The sequence below is a fragment of the Cariama cristata genome, unplaced genomic scaffold, assembly GCF_000690535.1.
Source record: "Cariama cristata isolate BGI_N322 unplaced genomic scaffold, ASM69053v1 scaffold16686, whole genome shotgun sequence".
NCBI lineage: Eukaryota > Metazoa > Chordata > Aves > Cariamiformes > Cariamidae > Cariama > Cariama cristata.
In genome coordinates, this window is record NW_009624098.1 from 373 (window position 1) to 22,498 (window position 22,126).

The window sequence follows — 22,126 nt, forward strand, 5'->3', positions numbered from 1 at the left end:
GGAGGTATTTAAAAGATGTGTAGATGTGGTGCTTAGGGACATGGTTTAGTGGTGGGCTTGGCCGTGCTAAATTTACGGTTGGACTCGGAAATGTTAAAGGATCTTTCCAACCTAAACGATTCTATGATTCTGTGATCCTGCAGGCACAGTCTGAGTTGAACAGCCTGTGTCCTCTTCTCAACTGGAAGTGGTGTGCAGATTGACCACTGTTATCTTTGCATTCTCCACACAGGGACAAATAAGGCATTGCAGTGATATGATTTAGCCTTTAATGTCAGTAAAAGTCTCCTGTCAAAAGCTTTTCATTTTGTTTATTGCAAAGCCACAGTTCTACTAGGTGTTCAGCTACAGCTTTATAAACTTGAATTTGTTTACACATTCAATTTTGTTTTAAAAATATTTCGGTAAGAGGGTACTGCCTGATTTCTGTGAATTGTAACTGACAAATAGCTTTTCATTTTCATGTTACGCAAAAGCCTAGATGCAGTCTTACCTGTGGATGAGTCGTCATAAGTTTGATGATAGTCTTTGACAATTTTCTGATGATGATAGCTTAATTTACACGGTCTGTGTGAGTAAATATTAAGGTAACATAAGAGAGAATACAGTAAGTGTTACTATGTTGAATGCTTTGCTGATGCAACAAATGTTTTTTTCTTTTACCCTGAATCATTTTTTTTCCTTTTTTGTCATAGTGCCTTTGACTTGGTAAACATTCATCTTTTCCATGATGCTTCCAATTTAATTGCTTGGGAAACAAGCCCATCGGTTTACTCAGGAATACGACATAAGGCTCTTGGCTATGTACTTGATAGGTATGTATTAGCCTTTACTAGCCTTTTTCAATCCTCTGTGTTCATAAGCAGCATATAAAAGATGTTTCAAAAGGCACACTCAGAAATGTAGAGATTTTTATTCTGTGAACTGAAAATGGTCACTTCTTATCAGAGTTTTCTAGATGGTGCCGATTACAGATCAGTTTATGACACTCTTTTAAGCTAAATTACTGAGATTGGAGAATCTGTCCGAAGTCACCAGAACTTGCAGAGTGGAAAGCGGGTTTATTTTTTAAATGTGTTAGTTATATTAGCTTCTCTTTAGTCTGTGTGGAGTCTAATAAAGCTCCCATTCAAGTATGTTTTCCGTTACAGAATAGCAGAATAATGCCAATTGGAGGGGACCTCTGGGAGTCTCTTGTTCATCCTCCTGCTCAGAGCAGGGCTGACTTCAACATCAGATCAGGTTGTTCAAGCTGAGCTTTGAAAAGCTCCACACATGGTGATTTGTAGCTTCTCTGGGCCACCCATTATTGTGTTTGACTACCCTCATTGTTAAACTTTGTCTCCCTAATACCCAGTCAGAATTTCCCTCAAAGAAGTTTGTGTCCATCACCCCTCATCTTTCGATGTGCATTGCTGAGAAGAGTCTGGCTCTGTCTTTTCTGTAACTGCCAAATAGATAAAGCCAGCAACAAAATCCTCCCGTAGCCATCTTTTCTGTAAACTGAACAAATCCAACTCTTTCAGCCTTCCCTCGGAAGTCATGAGCTCTAACCCCCTCAACATTAAACCCTGTGGTGTTTTAATCCCAATACTAGCTGAGTGCAGTAGGCAGCTAATCTTTTTCAAGCAGCAGCGCAACATTTGTGTGCAGTCATCACTGTTATTAATAACATCATGGTTTATAATGATGTTAGAGAGTTGATTCATCTGATGGGTGGTACAATACAGAGGATAGTCCCAAAAGTACCCAACAATTTACAGCTGCCCTAATTAGCAGTTATAAAGTCAGAAAAAAAGGCAACTTTTTCTTGAGTAAGAAAAAATTATTTCTGCACAGGCATACGTGTATTGGCAAAGTAAATAGGTATTTCTCTCATGAGCTACTGCTCAACTTCATGTTTACCTGAGAAATAGAGCTTTAAAGTGTCTCTTCAAAGCAGCCATGGCTTACACTACAATCTGTGACATAAGGTAGTGCTTAAAACAAACTGCCTAGGCTGGAAAAAGTAAAAGCAGAACGCTTTATCTGCTGTTTTCCTGCCCTGATCCCTGGTGCCTGGCGACCCACAGCAGTGTGCAGTGTGCCGGGGCTGCTTCCGTCAGCGATGCCATGGGTGCCGGCGCATGCCAGGCTCAGAGAGCTCTCTGCAGCGAGACCCCAGATGAGCATGGGGCTGCCGCTGCCCTTCCCCATAGCAAAGCTTGGGCAAGGGTCGCTTGGCTGGTCTTGCTGTGGGGCACCAAGTGCTGCGGCGTGGGAAGTCCCAGCCCAGCTGGTGGGTGCCGAACCCCATCCCACCACCCAGCACAGACCGGCGGAGGGTGCCACGTCAGTGACGAGGGCTAGCGCGTTGCAGCTAGCTGAGGGGAGGAAAGCAAGTGCCTGGGACTCATCTGGAGTCATTGCTCAACAGAACTTAGACCGTGGTCAAGGGGGCTGAGAGGAAGGACGGGTTCGATGTGTCTCTTCCTTCTGGTGTTTGCTTGCAGCCGTCCCTGTATATGGCAAATGCAGTGAGGAATTCTCCACGGACAAGTAACTGTTCATTCTCGTGACTTTCTCTGGCAGCAACCTAGAGGTTAAAGACACTCCTGAACCAGATTAAGTTATACGTTGAAAAATATCTTTGTGTATGCAGCATTGTCATTTTTCCCTTTGTAGATTTTCACTGAAAAAGATTCTGAAATACGAAATGGAGTATAAATACCTTTTCAATCACATTCTATCCTAAGTTTTATTTTTTTCTGTAAGTTTTATCTTATTTAAAGGCAGGCAGGTATTTTAGCAAGAGAGGCTGCTTTTTCCACTATGTATGAGGAAGTGCTTTTCCTGTGCACCCCAGCAGAGGGCTGAGTAGGAATTTCTCCAAAATGGGAATTTATTTTCACTTTTGAGGATGATACAAGGATGAAGAGGGAAAATCAAGTATGTCTTCTCTTGTATTACTTGTAAAACCTGTTCAAATCTTCAGCAAACACTGGAGGCACTTGGAAGGTTTGCAAATAGGCAGCATGCAGTGGTTTATAAAAGATCCTTTATTTTAGGGGACAGAGATGCAGTGACATCAGGATCTACTCTTAGTGCAGTTTGGGACACAGATTTTTGAGTTCTGTTACATAAAGCAGTGTGGGAAAAGCCTATTTTTATTTCATTTTTTCTTGACTCCATTGGTCTCCTCTCCTTTTCTTACGCTTTGCATGAGGGAGCTTTAGCAAACCTGTATAAACCTTTTGCGTTATTTATTGCACAGTTGTTTACAGCATACAGTGTGCTTCATTAGCTAATTTTGGCTTGGACCTCCCACGATGCCCTGGCAAGGGTAAGGTAATAAGACTGTAGTATTAGTGTCAGCCGTGGGTCAGAGATGTCATGATGGTATATCATTAAAACGTGACACTGCCAAAAACTGCCCCAACTCCCCTGTCCTTAGAAAAGAAAACCTTCGATTTTAGGTTGTGCGCTACTACTGTGAGCTTGCATTCAGATGAATTGTTCATTTTGAGAGAGCAGCCAGCCGCAGATCCGGACCTCCATAGTGAAATGATGGGCTGACTCGCACAAAAGGGGAGTTCTGTAAGAGCAGTGAATAATGGGAAACCCCTTTCATCGGCATTGCTAACCTTTTGGCAGCCACCAGCAAACTCTATTCTGATCTGCTGATTGGGGAGGACAATACACTGAAGCTCACTTTGAATGAATGCTACCACCAACAGTGTCCCCATTCAGCGGGTTTTGGGAACCATCTTTGACCATTGTCTGCCATCACTCCTTCAGACAGTAGGAAAAGGGAAAGTGAGAGCGTCTATAGGGGGAAAAGTACTTCTTTTCTTGGCTTTAATCTCTCTTTAAAGCTTCATAGATCTACATTTCCAGCTGAGCTACTGGAACTATGCAGTGTCAGATAAATACAGGAGAGAGAGGTTTCAAGCTGAGCTTTTAAACCCCCTTATCTGCATGAACTAATAATGCAGATTTAGTGCTGTTAAAAACAGAGACTGGTAAGTCTTTTCCTTTAAAGCCTTTAAACTGCTAAAGAGCATTTAACAGCAATGCAGTTCAAACCCAGTGAACAATGCTGAGAAGGAAAACAGTTTAATGAGCTAAACCTTCACTGAATGAAACAGAAACACCTTCTCACAGTTGATTTAGGTCACTGTGGGAGTAAGTGAAAGCGCCGTTCTGTTCACACTGCGTGTTCATAAACATGAATTAAGTACAGCCTTTTCATGTAAGGTAAAAACTATCACAGGAGTTTGAAATACAAAGAAGAAAAGAGTTTGCAAATAAAGCTCAAATGAATTAGTTTAACTGTTAAAATCATCAGGGAAATTGGTTTCCCCAAAATTATTTTAACTACAAGGTTTAAAGCATAGGCACGAAGCTGCGCAACAACTGTAAATTACTGAGAAGGGGAGGGTTTGGGGGGGGAACAGAGGAAAAAGTGTCAAATGAATGATTTAAAGTTGCCACTAAAAATTTTCTCCTGAGGGAATCTATTAATAATCGTAACAACATGTTTTGGGAGTAGAAAGGTTTAATCTTACAATGGTCTTCTGAAGTGATTTAGCTTTAATAGCATTAAAAATTAATTATATAGAGAAAAGAAAGCTTTTAAAGACAGCTAGCTGGTATGTGCTGAGCCAGACTGGTTTTAGCATTTGCCATTTAGCAAGTGTGAAGAAAATGTGGTGTTAAATAGACTCTTTAAAGACTAAGAGAGTTGGAATTACACTGGTGTTAAACAAATATTTGCTTGTATATTTACAAATACATACACAGTGTACCTGTAGAAAATTGACATGTGTAATGAGTTTTTGTCAACGCTAATGTAAACCCAGACTAAATTCCCAGAGGTCAATTAATTACGTTGTTCCAGATAGACACAGATACAGTCAAAACTAAATTTGCTTTATAAATGAGATTAAGAACACCTGCTTTATATTTTGTAGGGCAAAAAAATTCTTCCAGGCCCATTCTGGATAAGTCCCATGTACAATTAGCCCTATTTGCATAATACTTGCTTTTTTGTGTTTTCTAAAGTTGGAGGGTTTAAGCTGTGCATGAGAGTAAGAAAGGAAACTTAGTTTACATGTGCTGTAATTAGTGCTTGTGCGTATGTCATATTAATTAATCATATTGGCATATTAGTCATGTCCTTTAGACGCTTGCTGGGGAAAAGTGCCTACTGAATTTAATAGCCTGGCTAGGGAATGAGTAGAAGCTGTAGGATAGGGTCCTTTAAAAGTATTAGAAGAGAGTTTGCGAAGGACAAGGACGTGAGATGTTAGCCTGATACTGTGGTTCTTGGTGTGCCAGCCATTTAAACTTCCTGAAATTATCTAAAGCATTCAGATCCGTAAAATGAATGTGTTTTTTTTTTTAAGAAAGTGACAGTGCTCTTCTGTTTCCCTATTGAAATGTTCCCTGGCCTAGTTCAACAGAAACATTTTTACATTACAACTGTGAAATCTTGGCATAAAGCTCCCCTTTGTGCCCTTCATTATTTTCTCACAAATATAGTCCATTGTCACATAGCTGAAGTTAATTTGATCAACATTGGGACATTTAACTTTTATGTCCGGTCAAAGGAGCTGTTTCATGCTCATTTTGGGTATTCAAAAGAAATGATTGCCAGAAAAATAATGTTACTATTAACAATTCAGAGCAATTAGTTTCCCAGGGAGAGGCGATGTGATGCACCGGCTCCACACAACTATTCTTTGTCATTTTATGGATGCTCATCAGTCAACTGTCACATCTTCTCAAAGACCCCTCCAATCTAAATGTTTCTCTTTGGGCTTTTCCCAGAACTAGCAGCTGAATGAGCAAAAGAAAAGCCACTTAGTTTCTAGGCAAAGGAAAACTTCACTCTAAAGATCTGGGTCATTTAAGAAGATCCTAGGAGTAGCTCACTTTTGGGGGAGGGGGGGGTTGTTTTTTTTTATTTTATTTATTTTTTGCAACAGTGATTTTAACATCAAGTGAAAACTCTCTGTAATCATGTGCCTTCAAACGTTTAGTGAAATTTCTGTGTATTCAGATGGAATGCACTCCCAGGGCAAATAAACCTTCCATCCAAATGTCTTCTAACAAAGGTTTAAAACCCTAGATCACATTCAAAAAGACAGCTTTTCATTAAACACCCTGAGGCTCATCTCATTAATATTCAGTCACACCCCCCCCCTTTAAACTAAGGTTAAGTGCTCTCAAAACTAGCGTGTTTGTATAATATGCTCTTTAAAGAGTAAATCCAGCAAAATTGTCTTGTTACTTTCAACCTGTCACATACAGTCAAAGACACTTTTTCCTTGCTTCTTGTTTTTCTACTGGCTTGAGCTTTTGCATGGTTGATGCAGTTGTCAAAAATTTACCTCGTAGGTCCTTTCTGTTTAGACAAACACATTTTGAATTTTATTTAGGTTATATTTTTATCAGGAGAAGAATTTTGTACTTATATGCGTTGTAATGGAAAGTATACCTGATTGTATTTTAAGGACACAATAAATGCATTTCCATAGTAAGTGAATGATGATTTCTGATAGTCCTAGTCAGTAATTTTGCCCTTACTCTGTTATTTTCAGGATCTGGGGCTCTTTTATTTTTTTCTTTTTGACATTAATTAATAACTGAACAGGTTGTTAATAAATTTTCAGCATTTCTTATTCAAATTGTAAAGTAAAGATCTGTTTTTTCTCTCATGATGAAAAGAAATCTGTATAAACAACATCAGGTTTGGAAGGAAAGACCTGACTGGAGAATCGACAATCTAAAATCCAGAACTTGAAGAACTTGCAGGTGCCACACAAAAAGGTGTCACATAAAAAAACAATAGTGTGGATACACTGAGTCACTCTTCACTTTGTCTGCCCAATGTGAATAGAATTGTGGCTCTATCGGAAGAAATGCTGAAAATGAAAGCTCTAAGGTTTCCTGGAGGGGTTTCCGAGAGTTGTTCTCACAAAAGCAGACTCACTGTCCTGTGGCATGGGTCGCAATAAGGGGTTGCCAAGTCTGCTTGTGAGCTAGGGCCACTTTTGGCGGCACTCTAAACCTCCACCTCATCTTTCATGAGGGATTTACTCCTTTTTACATATTTTCCAGTAATAGGTTCTCCTGGAGCTACCTCAGTTGGCTACCATGTCTTTCTAGTAGAATATAACTGATGTAACTACAGGCTTGATTGGATGTATTGTAAAAAAAATACCACTCCCAGGAGAATTTGTGTAATTAAACACAGACAATTGAAGAAGAGAGAGAATGCCTCTTAAAAAGGAAATGGCTGCAAATAACTTGTCGCCTGCTTGATTTTGCTCTGAAAATGGCTTTGTATGAGAATGTGCAGAATGTGACACATTCTCATTGAGTTGTATTTCTCTTTTTGCTGTAATTTCTTCCTTAGAGAGTCTGGAGCTAGATAAAGAGCAGTCATTAGTGTCTAGCTAAAGGTGACACTCACATCAGCATTCATTGTGGTTTTTGTATTTTGAAATGTTCTATCGTGTAGCCATATAATCTTCCAGGATAGCTGTGATTCAATTAAGAAGAATCTATATGGGCTGTTGATCCAATTTTTATTCATTTGCAGAGAAATGAAAATAAATTGCTATTGTGATTTTATTTACAACGCTCACTGTAAGATGATGCTATGAGCTGATAGATATAAAACGGAGAAATGCTTGAAAGAGCTCCATTCTGCCTCCGTTTGAGTCTACGGGCACTAAGTGAATAACCACCTTCCAACATTTTTACCCGCATAGGAAGGTAGGATCACTATGTGAGAAGGTGGTTTGTCTCTGAGTCTTGTATTCTGTGTCCTGGAAAGATACTTATTCTCCCTAACAGGTAAATAACCAGATACAAGTTACAGCATTTTTAGCCACTTGTCTGTCTGTGCAAGTGCTGAAGTAGTTGTAGACAGACTTGGCAGAGGTTCTTCATGGACGGAGAGGTAAATAGCTGTAACTGCCCCACCTTTTGTGAAAGCTTCTTTATCTTTCTTGTGTCGGTGTAGGGTTTAAGATGCAGATAAGATGATTCAGTTTCTTGCTCCAACAAGGAAAATGGTCCTGCTGTCTCTGTATCCACCAGAATTTTCTTTGTTCAGACCTGATGTTGACAGCCCTAATTTTTTTAATTGGTGTGCTCTTTTAAAAGAGAGGGGTTTTCCCCTTCTCTTTAGCACTTCAAATGTTTCTGTCGTGTCACCCCTCAGTTGTTTTCTCTCTTAGCTCAGTAGTCCACTGTAGTGAGATTTTCAAAGGGATAAATGCCCAAGCTAACAATTAAGTATGTAAAGTTTGTTGCTACTTAGCTTTTCTCAATGTCAAGCATTTTTTTAATCCTTTGCAGATGAAGTCTTTCTGTGTTTCCAGATAATTTGCTTTACCCTTTTCTAGAAGTGGTTGATTTTATTTTGAATTCACAGTCCCTCTGAGCCTAGCTGTTTCCCCAGGCAAGCCGATAGAAATGTGCAGGTTTCGGTCGCTAGCAGCGCACCGTGGTGTGACCTGGCTGGTGTCCTGTCACCATCCACTGTCCCCATTGCCCACGCGGCCATCCACAGGAGGTCGGACTGGGAAAGGTGTTTGTTGCAAGTCTGGCAAGATATAAATCTGGCAAAATTTCTTAACCATTGTGCCGCTGTTCCCATTGGTGAACTGTTTAGGACATATAATGCCTCTGTTCTGAATTCTCCTAGATTTGTCACAAAAAATATTTTTCTCAGCCTTAATGAGTTAATGGATCAGTATCCTATTGCTGTGTATCCTGTTTATTTTCTGGCTTGCTATTTGCACTTTTAACACTAAGTGAATGCAGGATTTTTGCTTTACTCCCCTACATCCAAGCCCTGCGGAACAGTGAGCAAGAATTGCAACATCTTGGTCTTCATGCGAATTAATATATGGCAGTTATCTCATGCATGCTTATGACCAAGTGTTACCAACATTGAGGAGTTCCAGAAGTTACGTGGAAGAATTTTAATCTTCCATGATAAAGTAAAGGAAGATTTAAAAAGACATGCAATTTCTCTGGTTTCTTCTTATTTTCTCTTACATCAGATGAAGAGTGAGAAAATTCCTTTGTAACGTAGCACCAGTGCCGTGGCATTGTATTGTCCTGTAGCAAAATTGACAAGTACTTACATCATTATACATGGCTGCTATTTCATTAGGCGAATGTCAGTGTCAGGTAAGATCATGGTTTCGTCAATATAATGAAAATACCAGTCAAGTGAGGAAAAAGTCACAATTTTCCAGCTCTAAAAATTGATTTTTATTGCTGCTCTTGTAATCCTTTCTTTGGATTAAGTATTTATTATTGATGTGGTCTTTCCTTTAATCTTAGTAGCTGCTGACATTGTAATTAATTAAAAAATACAACATTTTTGCCCAAATGGCACTATATTGAAATTAAAAGTGAACATCACATATTAGTTAAACAGCCCTGGCAAATGTCTTGAGTGCTAAGATGATTGCCTGAGCTTCTTGACAATTCCCTTCATCTTACTGTATGCTGCTTGACCTTTTGAGATGTTTTGGTGTTATTAATAGGTTTTAGCTATTATGTCAGAAAGAACAAGGTACAAAAATATGATAAACTTTATCTTTTTAATGACAGCGTTACAACACCTTAGGCATGCCAATGAAGGCACTTACATCACATCTTTTGAGGCACACTTAGGCAGGCACCAGGTAACTTCTATTCAGAATTGATGGGGATTTTTCTGGAATTTGTCTCTAAATGTGTATCTGAGAATGCAAATTGGTGCAAGCTGAGTGCTGACTGTGCTGCGGAAGGGAGGCAATGTGCAGAAGAGATGACAGGATTCTGCTTCAAAGCTTTCTCTAAAACCTCTGCCGGAGGCGGATGCCCCGCGGACCAGTTCTTGAGGTGCAGGTGTGCAAGCTGATCTCTTTGACTAAAACTTACAAAGGAAGAAGTAATGATGATAGGAACGGCAGAAGTCTGAAAGGCCACACAGCAGTCCTCTGCCTAGTTGTGTATAAGCCAAAACCTAACATTTCTAGTCTCTTGATCTTCAGTCCCTTAGCATGGCTGTTGTAGAAGACAGGTTTCACTATTGTCGTTCCTTGACTTTCCATCAGAAGTCACTGCAGGAGTAGTTATTACCTCTGGCATTATAGATCTATGGAAAAGGAAGCATGTATAACCTTCTTATCCATAAGTCACCTGCTACCTCCATACTAGCTCTTGGCTCCCACCGGTGGGATGGTCAAGTCACTTTCTACCTCTGTTTTTTTTGTTTTTTTTACCCTTTTCTACCATTCCTCTTTGGGGTAAGATCCTCTCGTCAAGAAGACATTAGTGGAGTGTGCCCTTGGCAAAGTGCAGCCATGGGATACAAGCCTGCTGCCTGCTGGGTCTGGCTGCAGGACACGTATCGGGCTGTGGAGCACCTGGCAGCGCTGCCTCCACGCCAGTGGCCTTTCGGTGGCCCTGCCACCAGCGCCACGCGGTGACTGCTGCCAGTGGATGTGGGCAGGGGTGTCCAGGCTCCCGTGCCACGCACAGCGAGGGTGCAGACGGCCCTGCGGGCTCAGCCCCCGTGGTGGTTCCTAACACTGCACTGATCAGCTGAAATGTGGAAAGGTTTTACCATCCCATGCAGAGACGTAGGCCAGCATTACTTTTACAAAATTCAGATCAAAACAGAACCTGGGGTTCAAAGCTCTGCTTAGGTCAACCATAAACAAGAATAGAAGTTTAACCTGAGAAATGATCGCCACACTGAGACCGAGCTGTCCTCTCTGCGTAGTTGTGGGTTTTGTATCCCTTTACTTAAGAAAGGACATTTTATATAGGCAGTCACATGTTCTCTGTAAAAGCAGCTTTTGTAAATTTAATTCCTCTGCATGGATAATGTGCAAAAATAAAGAGATTGTGGGAAGGTAGTAAATTACCCCATAAGTTGTACAAGAAATAAGGGCATGCTCATATTAGCTAGTATTTAGCTTAAACACATTTAGTTATTACAAAAATGTGCTCACTGAATAAAATATGACTTGACCTCTGGATTGTTTCTTACAAAGAAACGTGACAGTGTCCCTCCTTCTCCTCCATTCAGCCTGCTTGGCAGACCTGCAAGTTTTTTATTTTGTTTTCGTTTGTTATTGTTGTGTTTTTTAAAAAAAAACAACACCACAACACATCACCACCACCCCCCCAGCCCCTCTTTTCAGCGGTGTCAAGTTAGGATGAATTGGCCAGGGAGGCATGTTTATAGACTGTGTGAAGAACTTTGTCTTTGTGTGGGAATGCTGGTGACACTGGTATGGATTGCCTGAATGAACTGCGATGACGCGGCTAATAAGGTGTCCTGCTGAGCGCCACGGCAGCCTTTCTCAGACCTCCCACTTAATGCCATTCAGCTCCAGCTCAGTGTAGCTAATTTTTCCCATTCCCTCAATTCTTTAGGCCTCCTTACAAACAGAAAAGTCAACTTTCACACCGAGGAGAAGATAAGTGCTTTAGGAAATAATCTTGTAAACAGAATGTTACCTTCTGACCTGATGCTGATACCTTGGTCTGGGACAAAACCCAGCTGGCTATTGCATTCGACATGGCTATTAAAGGAATAATGCTGCTGATCCTCCTTACAAAGTGCCCTGAGAAATGGTTCAGCCAAATCACAGTACCTCTTGTCACAGTGAATCATGTTCAGCTGCTCTCTTCCATGACCAAATTGCAGATATTTAGCTGCTTCCTTGTCTTCTCCTTTCTTGCAACAGTATGGGAGGGGGATAAGTATGAAAGCAAGGGAAAGTCGGTCATGTTTCTGACTGCCCTATCATTTTCTGGCTGAATTTCAGTGCTTTGAAACGTGTATACAGTACACCATTTAGCTTTTATAAAAGAGGGTGCATTTCATAAAGTAACTTCAACTACTGTAATGAGTACTTTAAAATAAAGTAAATTACAAAAGTATTTCAGTGATTCCAATAGCATGGAATTGTTCATTTTAAGATTGCACTAAGCAATTCCTTTTGGTGTTCTGTGTAGAGAGTAAAGTTAATGACTAGACCCAAATTTCCAGTAGTATCGAGGAGAAGAGGAACCTCTACCTCTTACTCATTTTAGACTTGGTGGGAATATGGTATCCAGATCTCCTAAATGGCTTTGAAAAAACTTACCCTTCACAATCCATTCAGCTGATGCTGCCATCCAGACTGAGGTGTCTGTCTTTACGTCAGAGTAATTTTACATATCCTAGGCTCCAAGACCAAACCCTGCGCATTTGCTTCTACTGTGGCATTTGTTTGGCTTCTCTTCAGGTTTGCCTACTGCACGAGTCCGGCCGGCCCCTGCTGGGAGTTGGGTAATGCTTTCATCGCAGGCAGGCCAATCTAGCTCAAGCGAAAGCTATGCAGCATCATAGCTCAGAGGGTTTTGGAGGTTTCTCATCGTTCTCCTGATGCACCCAGAATAACAGACAGTTTTTGTCACAGGTCTTTGGGAAGATGTGTCAGGGGACTGCCGTGCTCAAAAGCACTGATGAGTGGCGGTTGTTTTGCTGGAAGTGTTACTGACACAGCAGAGCAAGTACATTTCCAGTACAGACACAGTAGCTTCTTTCTCTGTTGGTAAAGCAGTTGCTGATATCCAGTGTGAGGCAACCTGCAGCTGTTAGACCAAATTAAGTATTAAACGTATTTATTTTGCAGCCAAGAAATTGCTATAGTAATTTAACATTATTTTGCACCCTTGCCAGTGAAGTTTACTCCTTAAAAAAAGGTGTGAACCATGGATCTGACTCATCAAAACATTTAAGCATGTGATTAACTTTGAGTGTAAACTTTACTTGAATGTTACAATTGCTTGAGTGTTTCCTTCTTTTACTGTCCTGTCACACCTAAAAAGCTGTTCAGCTTTGTTTCAAAAACTGTTTGTGGTCTGCCTCTTCTCAAATTACAACAAAATTTGGAAAGAAACAGAGAATAACCCAGCCAGTCCAGAAGACTTTCAGTGTAGCACCATCGGTTAAAAATGTAGAATTAGTTTGAAACTGTCAAAATAATTAAGGTAATATCTTCTGTGAAGAATCTATTACTATTATCAAGGACTCCTTATGCAATTAAAAGTTCTGTGTTTGTGGAACCAGTAGAAGAGAAATCGTCTATGGCATTTCTTTTTGCGTGCTTCAGAGTTCAACAAGGTCATCAATAAACCCAGTTATAAGCATGCATTTTTCCCAGCAGTCCTTACTTGCCATATTGAATTTGTTATTTTGATTTCCAAAACGCGCGGAAGTAAAAGATACTTCTTCAGTATGTTCTAAGTGCAAATAAGCTCTTTGCTCATAAGCGATACCTTCTGGAGCAAGAACAAAGGATTAGAAGGGCGAATGCGTTCTTCTAGCCTTTTCAAAGGGAAGACTTCTCTTTCTGGAAAGGAAGGGCTGTAATCCGTTGGAAAAGTTTTGTAATTCATTTGCATTCAACCATTGGATACGTCGTGCTTGCCCATCATCTCTTGATGGCCCTGCATAGGTCACAACAAGCAGCACAGCTAGTTAAGGCATTGGTGATTTTTTCTTTGCTCTAGCATATGGAGTTGTGGAAGTGAAATATTTGTAGCTTCTTTACAGCCATGAAATTTTTACCCAAGTCACCTCTTTTGTCACAAGCTATTTAGAAAACTTGTACAGGAAAGGATAGAGCCTTAAAGTACGTTGAAGCCCTACGGGATAATCTGGTAGTCAGCAAGTACAAGTTGAAGGAAGTGGCACTAGGTCCTCCCACTAAAAACGTAAGATTAATGCTGGTGACATAGGTTGGCTGCTTTCTTTTTGTGCAATTCAGATTTATCACTCCGTTGACTGATTGATGGCAACATTTTTAAAGGATTATTTGATTCATGGTTAAAGGAAGGGTATTGTTATAGAAACAAATAGCAAAGTAGAATAACGCAGATTTTGAAGCCTTCCTAGCTCATTTGCAAGCACTCATTCTTCCTAAAAAAGAAAGTGTCTTCTGAGTTCTCCTTTACTTGTACGCATGATGAACTGTATATATTTGTGGCTTAGAGCATGGAAACAGAAGGAATGGAACGCTTTTGTTTGGCTCTTGCTCCGGTCCTAACACCTTCGCTGTGTGCCCTTCGTCCTGACAGGACTGACGGTGTTTTGCAGTACTCAGTTTCTATCCGAATCCCCCCAGTGCCGGATGATTCTCCTGCACGTCCCTGGGGGAGGAAATACTGCTGTACTCTTCTTTATTGCCATCTCCTTTGCTAACTTGGAGTCAGATTTTAAAAGCACAATCAAGAAGATTAGTTCTTGTGCCATTGATTCATTGCAATTGTAGGCACCAGCAAGTATTTCAAAATCGAACTATCAGAGACCAAATTGCTGAAATAATTCTAAGATTTGGGGACTCTTGAACTGATAATAAGTTCCAATGGCAAGGATAGTAGGTTACATACATGTATTAAGTTGAGTCATTTAAAGCATATTTTATTGTTAGGTATCCCAGGTCATTTAATAAGTACAGAAATGTGGATATCCCTTGCTGCACCACTGTTGGTAATTTTAATGCATGCCTAAATTTCACTGCCTGTGAAAAGAAGATGTGTCAGAAGTCACTTAAAGCATCATTCTTGAGAAGCAACGTTTGGACTATTTTACTTCAGTCTGTCATGAGATGCTGTTTCTAAAATGTCCAACAAGTCAAACTACAAGGGGGGCAACTGGTTAAAATTACCAATTTGAAAGCTGGTATTGATTTGTATGCAAATCATGTTTAAATCAGGTAATGTACAAGACTATGAAATGACTGAATTTTAATTAATTTATCGGAAGCAGACTAATCAGCTGTTTCGTTCATCAGTTAGGAGACATTTGAACTGGCTATTTTTGGAACAGTCTGTTTATTTGGAAGATCCGTCTTTGCATAATACAATCACAGGCATCATTCTCATAATATCAATTTGTTTTAAGAGGCTTTCTCTAGACCTTGATGTCATTCCTGCAATATCTGTCATTTCTTTGTCATCAGTAAATGGCAATGAGCAAAGCCAAGACTAAGATATGAATCAGGAAAGCTGGCAAAGCAAAATCAGTTTTTCTTATGTATAAGCTGCATATCAGATTTTGCAATGATAGTGTCAGCAAATTGTGGTAATGTAAATGGTTTAACTTTTAAGTTCTCATTTTCCTTTAATGTGCCATGAGGGCACTGATCAAACTACTGTTATGTACAGGCCAAGAGTGACAGGTTTTTCTCAGTGCTTGCTGGGAGCTGACATTAGACAGTATTTATTAACAGTACCTGCAATAATTTGTCAGCTGAATGGGGGATTTGGAGATTTTCGTACCAGAAAAGGGTAAGTCTTTGCAAGAGATTTTTCTTCAGATGATCACTGCCTTAGGTCCAATGTACATTAATTTTTCAACAAAATAATATTCCTTACGTAATAGATTACTGTTGACTAAAAATGTGAGATGTTTTAAGAAGATGTTTTAAGAGGAAAAGCGGTATCTCACTGTAAAGCCAATGTTACATGTTTCTTTATAACTTTGAAAAGTCTGAATGGATGTAATGTGTTAAAAGTTCTAAAGCCATTTGAAATGACTGCCTCCTTGCTATGCAGTATTGTTCCAGGAAGCCTACTTACTCTGCCTTGCTTTATAATCCTTTACCTATCTGTATGGGTCCCCGTCTCTGGCTCAGTTGGGGTTGCTGGCATCGTCACGCTTACATCTTTATATATTCCCAGAATGTACACAGTGTATTGCCTTGCATTTGTTCCTTATTTCTTATATATTGTACATTCAGTATACCACTGCAGTTTTTTGTGCTTTTTGTCTGTGTATATTCTTTGTAGCTGTAGCAGTTGCATTTCAGGTATTTCGTACCTTCCTCAGCTACTGATAGGAAATTAATTGTATTGATTCCTGTTCTGAAGTCAAGTGTGAGTCGGTCGATTTCCAAATGCCGGTACATCGTTGGGAGTACCAGCCAATTGTTGTTAATAGTAGATAAGCTAGTAATATAATAACAGTTTTTAATAATACAAGATTTGAAAGATGAACAGTAATGCCTTATCTCCCTGTTTAGTACTGAGCAAAGGCTTGAGAAAAAAAGTCAGCCTTTACTCCACATCTGGAAAGATCACCTTTTAGGTGTTGGCTACAACCTCAGTAAGAATGTGCTTTGAAGAAAAAAGAGAACTGTCTTTCAGAGAACTATAACTGAGCCAGGAAAAACTTTGTAGATCAGTCTCTTTCAGCCATGATGATTAATGTTTAACCCTAACATGTCACTTTTCCTATAGTTCTTAATGTTTACCAGTGTTTGTTAGTACTCTATGATGTTACTGATAAGTAAACTGAAAGGTAGACGTATTCTGAACTGCCCACTAATTTGGGGTTCCTAATTCTTAGCTGCCCAGCCCAAAGCCATATACTTAAACTTTCAAAGGTGTGGAGTACCTTCATGATGCCCTCAAGATTTCTGTGATGCACAGATGCTACGTCTGCATTATTTGTACTAACTGCTGCAAACTTGCTTTCCGCTAAATTGCTCTTTCAGCCAGACAGGGGAAATCAAATGCAATGTTTTACTGGGGTTGGAGATAGATTTGCCTAAGCAAAGAAAATCAGCCCCAAAACATTGTTAATATATTGTTCCAGTATAAACTGGTAGTTTTGATTGTTCTGATAATTATTTCTGAGATTGTGCTTAGAAGATAAGATATGTGTATTTGTGCATCCTTGCATGTACATCAAGCTGAATGACAGATTTGGTTTGTTTTGGTTTTTTTCCAGAATTATAGATCAGCGGTTTGAGAAAGTTTCCTATTTTGTCTTTGGAGATTTCAACTTTAGACTGGATGCCAAAGCAGTAGTAGAGGTAGGACTTTCATTTTTCTTCTGTTGTAGACCCTACTATTTTTTCCTGTGGAAAAGCTAAAAGTGACTTAACAAACTAGACTTGGCTAAGAATACTTTTATCGGGAACATCTGACAGGTAACTAAAAAATCACTGTTGTGAATCTGCTGAAGCAATTAAGAAAAACACGGCTGACATGCTGCATTTCCTCTCAGTAGTAGTGTGTAAAGTGAATATCGGCTGTAGATGCCAGTGGGCTGCGGAGTCCATGCCACCTGTTCATGGTCTTGTGTATAGGAAGGAGAAAATATTGGTACCCCTCTAACATGAGACCTGGAGTTTTCACGATGCATGCAGGGATCTCTTCCTTTGGCAGGCATGCACATTACTTGTTTGAAATCTCTTCAGGCTTCAGCACAGGATACCACATTTCTATTGTATGTTTATGACTTCTGCCATATGTTCATCGCTCTCAGTGAATCTCACAATCATTTACTGCAAGCAGAGTAAGTGCTGGTTTGTATTTCTACTCTGTGGGGAACAAAAGAGAGGCATTTCCTAAATGTCTGTGATAGAACTCCAGACTTTAAAAATACAAGCAGACATTTGTGCAAACCTTTGTGACGGGAGCATCTCAGTGTGGAAGGGTGGCTGGAATATTTGTATAAAGGCAAAAAGAATGCAGTAAACCTTTTTTGTCATGAGCTGAGATTACCTTGACATTACTGCTAAAGCTCAGCTCCAGGTAATGTGGGATCAGAAGTAATACCCAGGTTGAAGACCAGTTTAATCTCATGATTTTCCCACTTCAGTTCTCAGAGATACTGTAGTGTCTTTTTGGTGTCCTTGAGGATAGGCATCTATCTTCTAAACCAAAAGCTTTTATTTTTCAAATCAAGCAGCAGGAAGTTAAGTGGCCTGTGTGTCAAAGGCTGGCTGCCCCTCATACAGGTGCGGTGCAGTTCTCCTTCCTTATGTGATGATTAGTCCTTCACCAGTTGAAAAACAGGAGTTTGCCATTACAGCTCTGCGGATGTAGCTAATAACTTCCTTCTTGTAATCCTTTATACATTGTAATCATTTAACCAACAACCTTAAATCATAATTGAAATGAAGTTCAAGTCACTGATTCAGAATATGCAGCTTCCTTCATACTGCATATGTTAAGGACTAAATCCTGCTCTGCTACACTGCTGTTACCATAGTTATCATCAATGTTTATAGATTACTTGTTTTTGAAATATTATGCCTGTTTGTTTTTTAGTCACCAGTGGTGCAATAGTATCATTGAGAATGCTTCTGTCTGAGAACACCTCTATCATTCATACTGCAGCAGAATTCTCTCTTACACCCAGTATTGATGAAGGGCACTGTAAGTTTTTCCTAACTTAATAACTGCCTAGCAGTCTGCAGGATTGAAACTGCAGAGAATGCTTTCTTGATTGCCAATAGATTAAGATTCCTACATTTAATTCTGTGAGTTTCAAAGTGATCCACTTCTAACAAAATAATTTCACTAACCACAAATGATAAATACTGCGTGAACTGTGCAACAGGTAATAAGAGTACGGGTGATTCCTGACACAGTACTTTTCACCTTATGAATGCTTTACCAATGTCAATTAATGTTGTTCCATATGAGCACACAAGGTGTAATTTGAAGATAAATCAAATTCATTTACCCATTCTTCCTAGATGAGGTAGATACATGTGTGAGTGTAAATACATTAGAATAATACATATTTTCTATTGCTTTTTTTGAGAAGCAGCATAACCCATTAACCAGAACTTCACCCATCTACTTTGCAACATTAATTAAACATAATTAAAGTTGATCTAGAAATTTCCACTTGTAATTTACATATGCACGGTTAAGGTCATATTGAGTTTATTTTGTAGTCTTCTGCATTTGGTACAGTTTAGAAACCGGTATGTCAGAAGATCCAAACGATTTAAGACAGTTTTGACAGTGAAGTCTAGGGTCCTAAGAGACAGATCAGTTTCTAGAGTGTAGTTTGGAAGGGCAGAGTTACAGGCCACCTCTAGCAGGAATTATTCTAGTTAGGACCTAATGGTTTGATTGTATATATAAGATCCAATCCCACATCATTTCATAGGCTAGTTTATAAATGGTGTTTCTCAACAGGAACAAAAATGGCCAGAGGCTTATCTAACAGTTGGTGCCAGCCAAAGCATTAGCCTGTGCTCATGTAGGAACCTCATGTGCCAAAAAATACCCGAGCCCTTCTGGCATTTTAAACCTGTGCCTATGCAAACTAATATTAACCATTATTTCAACTATTCAGTGGTATAGTTAATACTAGGAATTTTTTGGGGTTAATCCATTGACCTGTCATCTTTGTATATATTACTAAATTTATCTCTGCTTTTCTTGCTGACCTTTTGAATTCCCTTTTGAGACCACAGTGTGCTGAATGCTTGGACACTAAGATGCTACAAGCCATACATGTGTTGTGGAAACGTAGACTGTGCTTATACCAGACACAAAGAATAAAGTATATTTGTAAAGATTTCTCAATTAAGCCATTGAAAGGGAGAATCTGAGAGCTGTTTCAAATGTGGGGTCCAGACACCTCAGTGCAGTGTGCTAAATCAGATGCCAAAAATGTTGTGCTTATTAATTTGTAATTAGTAGACAATAAACCATTAATATATAATTTATTAAACATTTTATGGGAACCTTAATCTAAAGTCTTATTGATTTCGTTGCTAGGAAAATCTGCTTTACTGTTGTTGGAGTAATCCGGGGGGAATCGATAAAACAGGTAAAGGCTTCTGGCAATTCCAGGATCCATGTGTGCATTAACAAGTGCATTGTCCGGAGGGATAAACTGGCAAGAAAGAAAAAGGGCATCTGTAGCATAACAAGCATAGCAAATACAATTGCTTTATAGTAGATTTGAATTATAGTTTGAGCATAATTTGTAGCTTGGCATGATGGTGTTCAGAGAAGTACCTACAACTCATCCATTTAAAGCATTTTAAAGTCCTCAGGCTGAAATGGGCCAATGATAAGGTTCCGTTTAGTCTGGTTTTCTTGGGCCGATGTGTGATTCAAAATACAGGGAGCATGAGAGGACCTGGAACCACAAGTTTTTTTCCTGAAGTCTCAAACGTTTTTATGCTCTGAGTGTTGTGCCAGGCATTGAGGACATCAAGGTCTCCTTGCCAGGTCTTGAACAGAGATGCCCCATCTTGGCTTTGGCTGCGAGATCTCGTAAGGCATGCTTGATGCCACCCTCTCCTTGGGACAGGCTAAAGCCACCAGTCTCTCTTTACCTGAAAATAAACATGCGGAAGTGTAAATGCTACTAAGTATTCATTATAAGGGTTTGGTATTGCTGTAGTAATAAGCCACAGAAGTTTGTCTTGTCGCTAAATCCCTGGGAGATCACTGCCCTGGCTCACTGCATCAACAGGCTGAAGAATAAACAGGGCCTCATTACTTCGTTACCTGCACACATAATCAATGGGTCGATCCAGTATTCTCTCAACTGGTCTCTGCTTTGTCACAGTTCAGATGCTGTAGGTGCAGGTTTTTGTTCATTAGGCTGTTAACGACAGCTGCCCCAGCTGTGCTCGCCCAGGAGGCACAGCAGGCTGCCAGCACGGGGATGCAGGGCCACAGAGGGGACCTGGGTTGCTGGCCCTGGCCCTGGCCCTTGCCGAGTGCACCAGTGGGACCTCTGCCTCAGGGAGAGATTTAGGGGACCCTGTTCTGGGTCTGGCACTCTGACTTCAGTTCCTGCTGTCAGTGCACATTTTAAATTATTCGAAGGGTTTTCTGTCAGGTTTTCTTGGGGAGCTGCATGGCAAGAAACGGGGAATGCTCTGATCCACCTGCAGCGTTCAGCTTGTGAACACCTGCTTGACTCTGGTGGGAGATGCCTTTCATCCTGAACAGTATGCCTCTGGGCTAATGCACCAGCAAATTTGTAATGGCCAGGTGCTATTGCTGAGGGAGCGTGAGTGAATCTTTGTAATGCGTATGCTGAGTTAGATCCTGATCTGCTCTGATGGTAAAGTCGGGGGCCTGATCCTGACACATCCTGCTGGGTCTGTGTAGCTGGGCTGTGAGGTCGGTCACTCTCCATAAAGGAGAACGCCACCACTCTGTTATTGCAAAACGTCCAGAAAATCTCCTGTTAGCAGTTTAGCATCTTAGAAGCCGCCACCTTTTTGAAGATCTGTTGTAGACCCATTCAGGCCAGCAAATTACAGACACTTTTGCACTACTGCCTGTGATATGTCTTGCTCATGTTGCATTCATGTAGTGCCAGACATCTTCAGTTCATCATCCTTCATGCTAGAAGTGTTTCCAAAAATAAATGTTTTAAGTAGGAAGTGTATTTAATAGGGCAATACATACAGAAGAAAGATTTACATTTCTTCAGGTTTTGATCATTTTAAGGTATGCTCTTAATTTTTTTTCTTATGGTCAGCTAAATTCAGTTAATCCTACATATGCAAAGTTGGCCGAGTATTTTGCTGCTGCTTAAATTCAATTCCAGGCAACATGGATTTATGAAAGGATGATCATGCCTGACCAATCTGGTTTCTTTTTCTGATAAGGTGACCCGCTACGTAGATGAGGGAAAGGCTGTGGATGTTATCTACCTAGACTTTAGTAAGGCCTTCGACATGGTCTCCCACAGCATCCTCCTAAATAAATTGGCTGCTCGTGGCTTAGACAGGTGGACTTTTGGATGGGTAAAAAATGGGCTGGATGGCCGGGCGCAGAGGGTTGTGGTCAAAAGAGCTAAATCCAGTTGGCAGCCGGTCACTAGCAGTGTTCCCCAGGGCTCGGTACTGGGGCTGGTGCCGTTTACCACCTTTATAGGTGATCTGGACGAGGGGATTGAGTGCACCCTCAGTCAGTTTGCAGATGACACCAAGCTGGGTGGGAGTGTTGATCTGCTGGAGAGTAGGGAGGCTCTGCTTGTAAAAATTGCACATTCTTGTTACAAACACAGCAGTCATTTCTTGTTTTTAAATTCTGACTTTTTTTGCTTTGACAAATGAGCATTCGGGAGAAATTAGTAATGTTTAATTGTATTAAAAATACTGACATAGCATAAAGAGGTAAGTGTATATAGTCATGGAAGTACGCAATTCTGCCTCCCTATCCAAAACCAAACTAGACGTGGTTATCTTTTCTAGGCAGTGGTGATGTGCAGATGTCTATACGTATACATGTAAGATCTCAGCTGCATCCATTTAATTCATAGCCAAGTAGTAAGTTCTTGCAGGTC

The 22,126-nt window shown here is 40.2% G+C and overlaps 1 protein-coding gene across 1 annotated transcript in view; it reads left to right on the plus strand.

Moving 5' to 3' along the window:
* The first annotated feature begins 695 nt into the window (after positions 1 to 695).
* Positions 696 to 22,126, plus strand: part of INPP5A (inositol polyphosphate-5-phosphatase, 40kDa) — a 94,269-nt gene continuing 72,838 nt past the window's right edge. The window contains exons 1-2 of the mRNA XM_009703050.1: positions 696 to 815; positions 16,790 to 16,874. The gene's annotated coding sequence lies outside the window, so the exon portion shown is untranslated. The remainder of the gene's footprint in view (positions 816 to 16,789; positions 16,875 to 22,126) is intronic.